At 36.5% G+C, this 8,206-nt stretch overlaps 1 pseudogene; it reads right to left on the bottom strand.

Annotated features, from left to right (window-relative positions):
- Nucleotides 1–2,899: 2,899 nt before the first annotated feature.
- On the bottom strand, nt 2,900–3,468 carry LOC122739190 (annotated as a pseudogene).
- Nucleotides 3,469–8,206: the final 4,738 nt, after the last annotated feature.

Below are 8,206 nucleotides of genomic sequence, written 5' to 3'. Positions count from 1 at the left end.
TTCACTAGTAAGTCAAGACATTACCTCATAATGTCATTAGACTTCTTCATAAACAAAGGACAAACAACAATATGATGTCAGGAGTAATGAATGAAGGTAGGTTACATTGCTTGTGGTTATAACTTATTTTATGTCTTTCACATTAGATAATGTGGAAGGTGATGGGAGGGTGAGAAATCTAGCCTTTGAGTCTGGAATGCTTGCTATTTACCTTTTATTGTGTCAGTGTTCACAATCTAAGTGTGTGTGTATGTGGGGAAATACCTGTTAACTTCCTTAAAGTACAGTTGTGAGAATTAATGAGATTTTATGTAAAGCATTGTCAGCTTTCTACAAGAGGGGGCATTAATATTAATAAATTAGGTTTCTTCTGAATAAGTGTCTTATGTTAACACTATTCTAGCAAATCTCCTTCCTGACTCACCACTGAAAGCATTTCAATGTATAATGCTTGACCTTTTGAAGTGCTCTTCATTTCCATGATTTGTTTTATATAGATTTTCACACCACATAGACCTGTCCCCCTACTCTTATTACTGCTGAATAATCACTTTTAAAAAATTCTGCAAAAAATGAAAAGGGAAGAGAAAAAAAAAAGAAAAGAAAAAAGGTATTCCGAAGGTCCCTATTTAACAGTAAGCTTAGAAGAGACTTCAACAGAAAGGCCATCTGGTGGTAACTAGAATCAGCTCCTAAGATTTCAATTGGAGAAACTTTTATTAAATTCTTAATGTGTACAGAGAAATGTGCTGTGCGCTGGAGAAAACACACACACACACACACACACACATACACATATATATATATATATATATATATATATATATATATATATATATATATATATATATATATATATACACACACATGAAGCTTTTACAGGATAATATATTTGCAGTTATATAGCAATATGTTGCTTTTTTTACAACAATCATTTTAATACAAGAAATAATGTATCTATTCATAATGTCTGATTATCAAATCTATTCTGCTTCTCTCCTCCTAAATCAATGCTTCATGATCACAGTTACTTCTACTCCCTCAACCCCTCAGTATTTTCCCAGATCTAATGCCTTACTTTGTATCTCTTTCTTTTCCTCCCTTCCCAATCTCAATCCTTTCCTTAAACAGTTCATCTCTGTTTCTTCCTTCCTCTCTCTTAAACTGTTGTTGTCTTTCATTCATATGAAAACCAAGAGTTTAATTTTGGCACCTTGGGTTATATCATATTTTGGAAAGAACAAGAAGGTTTAAGTTCTTTGACTGAGGTATTACAATTAGAGTCTATTTGAGGTTCAGGCTGAAAATGCCACCTCGATAAATATTTAGGTCTCTATGGGAGCCATCTAGTTGGCACAGTGGATAAAGCATAGGCCCTAGATTCAGGAAGACATGAATTCAAATCTGGCATCAGACATTTGACACTTATTAGCTGTGTGACCCTGGGCAAGTCACTTAATCCTCATTTCCATGTCAAAACAAACAAACAAACATGTGGATTAGGAGGGTATTCTCAAGTTCCTAGTAGAATCTTTAAAATTAATTAATTAATTAATTAATGAATGAGTGAATGAATGAATAAATAAATAAATATTTAGACTATTTCAGGTGTTCATATTGTGCTTTGTGACTAACATAGAAAAATGGGAAAACTGACAGCCCAGTATCATCTATGAGCTAGTGAATTCTCAGTATTGGTAACCTGGTCTCCTACTGAATTTCATTACAATTTGAATTCTTAAAGCTTTAGATGCCATATTAGAGAGGGGGACATAGCTGATACTATAAAGCCTTTCATTTCCTATTATGCTGTATATGTTCAAGAAATATTCCAGATAGAATAGTGGACTTAATAAGATATTTTGGAAGAAAATAAAACCAAACATTTTCACATTGTAAAATAGATTTTTCAGTACTTATTTTGGAGGGTGGGAGTACACATGCCACCATATTACAGATCAATTTTAGTATGGAACAATAGTGTCCATTATATAGATTTTCTAATCCAATAACACAAAACAACAGTGACTTGGGAAATTAGAATATAAATCAGAAATCCTTAACATTATCTACTGATTTGTTAATGTAGAGGAAATACTGGTCTCTTCAGAGTAGTAGAAATAGAATTTGTTTAGGAGTTAGAAGACTGAAATTCTAGAGGTAACCAACTCACGTCAGTCCAGTAATATAGGCTCATGTTTGGCACAAAATATAACACAATAGCCAATAAAAATAAGTTTATTTAATAATAAAAAGGAGGTTCAATAAGAATACCATCTTAATTCTGACACACCCCAGGTGGAGGATCCTAGTTTGGATCAGTAGTTTTATCAGTCTTCCTGGCATTCATTATGGAATACTATAGCTCTTTACAAGTTGTCTCAATGTTAACTGGTTGTTACTTCCCTATTTCCTAGGAATATATGCAAATCTATCTCATCCAAAAGGAACCCTAACTTTGTCCATCCATTTTGTCACAACTATTTTATTATTCTGTTTCTCAACTTCCTCTTGTAGCTAAACTAGTTGAAAGAGTTCTTTACAGTTGATATTTTCACTTCCTTTCCTTTCATTCTTATCTCTCCAGTCTGCCATCATTCAACCAAAGTTGTTCTTTCCAGATACTTATTATTATTGTTATTGTTATTGTTATCCAGGGAGGGGTAATGAGGGTTAAATGTCTTGGCCAGGGTAACACAGCTAGTAAGTGTCAAGTGCCTGAGGCCGTATTTGAACTCAGGTCCTACTGAATCCAGGGCTGGGGCTTTATTCACTGCGCCAACTAGCTGCTTCATGAGTGATTTCTTGCTTTTTTCTTTTCTTTTTTTTCATCCTAAATTCCATTTATTAAACATTAAGTTTACAACTTAATGAACACTGATTAGCCATACTAATGAAATTAGAGAGTATGAGACCCCCCAATGGTATAGTGGAACTTGTGACCCTTTTCATGACTCGGGCTCTTCCAGCCAGCTGAGATAAGCCTCCGCATCTCTCTGTGTTTGTGCACTGGCTAGGTGATCCATTGAGTGCTGGGGTTTTGTCTGATAGCTTTAAGGAATGGATAAATAAGAATAACCTCAAAGAATTTGTAGGTTGAATCTTCACCCACCCAAGAGGAGTTCAAGACTCTCGGGGCCCTGCAGTGGCGGCCAGAACGCTCTTCTACAGACTGAAGGCTCCTGGCAAACTTTAGCTGATTGACACCATGATGCACAAGTTTAACATAAGTGGTACCCTTGGGCACCAGGCGCTTTTGGCCACCCCAATGAACACGAAAGTGGTAGATGACATAACTGTGCTTGGCCTTGTAGCCCAGCCAGTGGGCCTTGTCTGACCTGGTGGGCCAGAGCCCCAGTGCAGGGCCAACAGCTGGCGGTATTGCCAGCAGCTCAGGGGCAGCAGGAACCACATGAGGTCTGATTGCTTCTTCCTCCATAGCTCCTGGATGTACTTGTAGGCCCCCATGCTGGCTCCTGCTTACCATGCCAGATGGCTGCCTCAAGCCAGAAAGGACCAGTGATTTCTTAATCAACAAATTTAATGCCATATATTTTCCTCAATCCTCTTCCTCTCTATATATCTGAAGCCTCTGACACTATTGATCATCTTCTCCTCTTTAGATTTTCTTGATAGTAGTTCAGCTTCTGACTTTCTGAACATTGTCACCTTACTTATCGTGACTTCTCATTCTGGAACTCACTTCAGTATCTTGAGCCTTCTTACCCTGGGGTATCCCTCCATTACAATCCAATTCTCCCATCTGTAGGTTCCTTTTGGAACCTTCATTTTGGGAAGGGAACCAGAGAGTTCATCCTTAATTCCTCTTGCATCTTTGACTCTATGTACTTCACCACCATGTCTTGGCATACACACCCCACCCCTAACACATACATATGCTTCAACTCTTTATGTTCTATCTTCCCCTATTATAATGGAGGTTTCTTCAGGGATGGGTCTAGCTAGTATTTTGTTTGTATTTCTATCCTCATTGTAAAGAAAAATGACTGGAGCATACCAGGTGCTTAATACATGCTTGTTGTGTTGCATAATCTGCTCTCTTCTAGCTTACACCTTACCTGACTGTCCATTACTTCTCATTTGCAGTTAATAGACTACTTCATCCAAATAACACTTGCTAACATTGTATTTCCTTAAGACTCTATCCTGGGATCTTCCCCTCTCAGAATTAGCTAAATCTAGCCACAAAATAAATAAAGAAGAAGTTAAAGAGGTGAATAGAATATTAGAAAAGTTAGATATGGTAGATTTCTGGAGAAAATTCAATGGGGATAGAAAGGAATATACCTTTTTCTCATCAGTACATAGCACATATTCAAATATTGACCATGTATTAGGGCACAAAACCCTCATAGTCAAACATGGAAAGGCAGAAATAGTAAATGCATCCTTCTCAGATCATGATGCAATAAAAATTGCATGTAATAAAGAACCACAGAAAAGTAGACTGAAAATTAATTGGAAACTAAATAATTTCTTTCTAAAGAATGAGTGGGTCAAACAACAAATCAAAGAAACAATCAATAACTTCATCCAAGAGAATGAGCATGATGAGACAACATACCAAAACCTATGGGATGTAGCTAGAGCAGTACTTAGGGGAAATCTTATATTTCTAAATGCTTATATCAGTAAGTATGTTGCTGAAGGGTATTCAAAGGGAATGATACCTGTGTGCCAGAAATATGATTCACAAAGTATCAGAAGTGCAAGGCCCTTACAGATCATCTAGTCAAACTCCTTTATTATACAAATGAGAAAACTGAAGCCTACTCAAATATACAATCTTTCTAGGATTTAATGGGTAGAGAGAATGTATGTCCATTTTCTGTTCAGGGTACACTGAACTGAAGTGGAAAGACTACCTTAAATCTAAATCCTTCCATCTCAGGGACAGTGTGAAGGTCCACACAGAGGGATCTGCTCATGTAGTAGATAAAACACTGGGCCTCAAACAACCTGTACATTTTTTTAATTGGTGCTTTCTCTTCTGTATTCAGAAGTTCTGAGAAGTTTTCATGTATTAGATTTCATATTATAGTGTTTAGTTTTTTTAACTTCATATGACTAATGATCCTTAAATTTTCTCTATACATGCTCTTTTCAAGATCAATGAGTTTTGCTTCAATAAAGAACATGTGTTTTAAAAAAAAATAAGACTCTATCCTGGGTCTTTTTCTCTTCTTTTATACTCTTTAATTCTATGATCTCATCTGAAATGGATTCAATTATCATCTCTATATGAATGGTTCTCAGATCTCCCTATCCATTCCTAACCTTTCTCCTAACCTCTAGTCTCAAACTGCCTTATAGAGAACTCAGACTGGGGGCAGCTAGGTGGCATAGTGGATAAAGCACTGGCCCTGGATTCAGGAGGATCTGAGTTCAAATATGGCCTCAGACACTTGAGACTAGCTGTGTGACCGTGGGCAAGTCACTTAACCCTCATTGCCCTGCCAGAGAGAGAGAGAGAGAGAGAGAGAGAGAGAGAGAGAGAGAGAGAGAGAGAGAGAGAGAACGAGAACTCAGCCTGGAAATCCCAATGATATCTCAAATGCAACATTCCAAAAATAAACTCATTTCACCTTTTCTTTAGTTGCTTATGACTATCTCAGGCTCTCAAACAAGGTACTCTCATCTATTCCTTCTTCTCTAACTCCCCACATCTATTCTGTTACTGCATCCTATTGATTCTACCTTTACGACATTTACTTAAATACAGCTACCACCCAGGTGAAAGCCTCATGCCTGAACTTTTTCAATCACATTTTGGTCAGTTCCTCTGTCTCAAGTCTCTTCTGATTCCAGTCCACTATTCACTCTGATATCAAAAATGATCTTAAAGATCAGGTCTCATCATACCTCCATGGCTACTCAGTATATTCCTTTGGCTCCCTATTACCTCCAGGATAATATATAACATTATCTTAGTCTTTTAAGGATCTATATAATTTGTCATCTTTTCTACTTTTTCAGCCTTCTTTCATTTTACTTTCTTCCATAGATTTTGTGATTCAGTGATTCTGGTCTGTGTGCTATTCCTCACACATGACACTTGATCTCCCGACTACCCTTATTTTCACAGGATGTGAATTCTTTCCCCCTTTTCTCTACCTCCTTGCTTCCTTATTTCCTTTAAAATCTCAGAGAAAGCACCATATCAATTTCATACCAGGTTGCAATCCAAACTTCTCCATTTTGTTCCCAGAAATCCCAGAATATCACTTCAGCCCTGGAATTCACAACTCAGAATTATCCTTAGGTCATCTGACTGGAAGGTTTCTCTCCAAATTTCCATCTCTAGAGAGCTCCTAGGTGAGCTATATCTTCATTTCTTACCAGTTTGGAATTTGGACTCCTATGTCATGCCCTGCACCAGATATCTATCCCCCATACCTTTTTAGTATCTGTGTATGTGTTGTTGTCCCCCTTAGAATGTAAGCTCATTGAGGGAAGGGACTATCTTTTTTTAAATTTTTGCTTGTATTTTTATTCACTGTACTTAGCACAACTCCTGGCACATTGTAATTAATTTTTGTTTCTTTGTTCTAACAACTGTTAGAAGCCCAATTCCCAGGATCACTTGAATGTTAAGAATTATACATTCTACCTATAAAGAGCAACTATCCAATATGACATGAAAATAAATGATGGTACTACCATAGATATGGTTTTTTTAAAGACTGAGAAAGTCAATCTTACATCTTTGTATGGCCAGTCTGAAGAATGGGGATAATGCATCATGAAGAGAGAGAAGCCCTCTCATCATAGATCATGAATAAATCAAAACAACAGTAGCATTTATGAAGTTAATTCTTTGTGCCAAACATTTTGATAAGAACTGAGAAAGCAAATAAAAAAGCAGACATTCCCTGCCATCAAGGAATTTACATCCAAATAGGAGAAATAACACATAAAAAGGAGGGACTAGGAAGGGACACTGTCATCTTCAAAGTTACAACAAAGAGGAGTAGAGTGAGACACCATATTATGGAATACTGATAGAATTGAATTGTTATAATAGTTTATAGTTTTTTTTTTTAATTTGAGGAGTTGATGGTGGAGAGTTTGTTGAGGATTCTACAGAGGATGTTAGTATGTTCCTGACAGTGTGTTCCTGGTGAAGAACTTATCAGTAAGGATAACAGAGTGTGAAGGGTGGAAGTTCCTCCAAGGCATCCGAGGTACTATATGAAGAAAAGCTGTTTGGAAAGGAGGGAATGGATATAATCTGTGTTTTCACAATTATGAAATAAAATAAATTAATAGGAACATGTTAAAGGTAATTTTATCAATAGATGTGTTAATCAAGTTTATATTTAGGGGGCAGCTAGGTGGTTCAGTGGATAGAGCATCGGCCCTGGAGTCAGGAGGACCTGAGTTCAAATACGGCCTCAGACACTTGACACTTACTAGCTGTGTGACCCTGGGAAAGTCACTTAACCCCAATTGCCTCACCAAAAAAAAAGTTTATATTTAGAAGATGGCACTAAAAATACATTGAAATTTCTATATAACTAGTAATTTTCAAAGTGAATGCACAGACATTTTCTAATTGATATTCAGAATAAATCTATAATATTGATTTCCAACCTGTTTTTACAGATGAAGAAAGTGGTTCAAACAGATGAGTAACCTCAGGAGCTCCCATGGATTCAATTAACATATCTATGCAGATAAAATCCCAAATATATTTATTGAATATCTATTTTCTCTCCTCACTTCCAGTCTCAAATCACCAACTGCTCTTGGGATATTTCAAACTGAATTTCCCTAAAGTCATTTAAAATTTAAGGGCTAAATAATACTCATTTTCATTCCCCCAAAACCCATCCTTCTGAGCTTCCTTTTGAGGACATCATCATCCTTTTAGTTACATCATTTTATAACATCCATATACAGTTTATAATATCAATCACCCAACACAGCCAATCAGATGCCAATCTTGCTCTTTTTCTATATCTGTCACATATATCCTTTTCTTCCCTTATATATTCAAGTCCAAAATTCAAGGTAACATAACCTCTTGATTGAACCATTGCTTTAACCTTCTACTTTATCTCCCTTTCTTGAATTTCTCCCCTCTCCATTCTATCCTCCATACAGCTGCCAAAGAGTTTTTACTAAATTAACATAAATATGATCTGGTCACTCTTCATCTCATCATCTCAACAAACTCAAGAAA

The sequence above is a fragment of the Dromiciops gliroides genome, chromosome 2 (genome assembly GCF_019393635.1).
Source record: "Dromiciops gliroides isolate mDroGli1 chromosome 2, mDroGli1.pri, whole genome shotgun sequence".
NCBI classification, from domain to species: Eukaryota; Metazoa; Chordata; class Mammalia; order Microbiotheria; family Microbiotheriidae; genus Dromiciops; species Dromiciops gliroides.
Note: the sequence above shows the minus strand (reverse complement) of the source record. Positions and strands in the feature narration are given on the sequence as shown.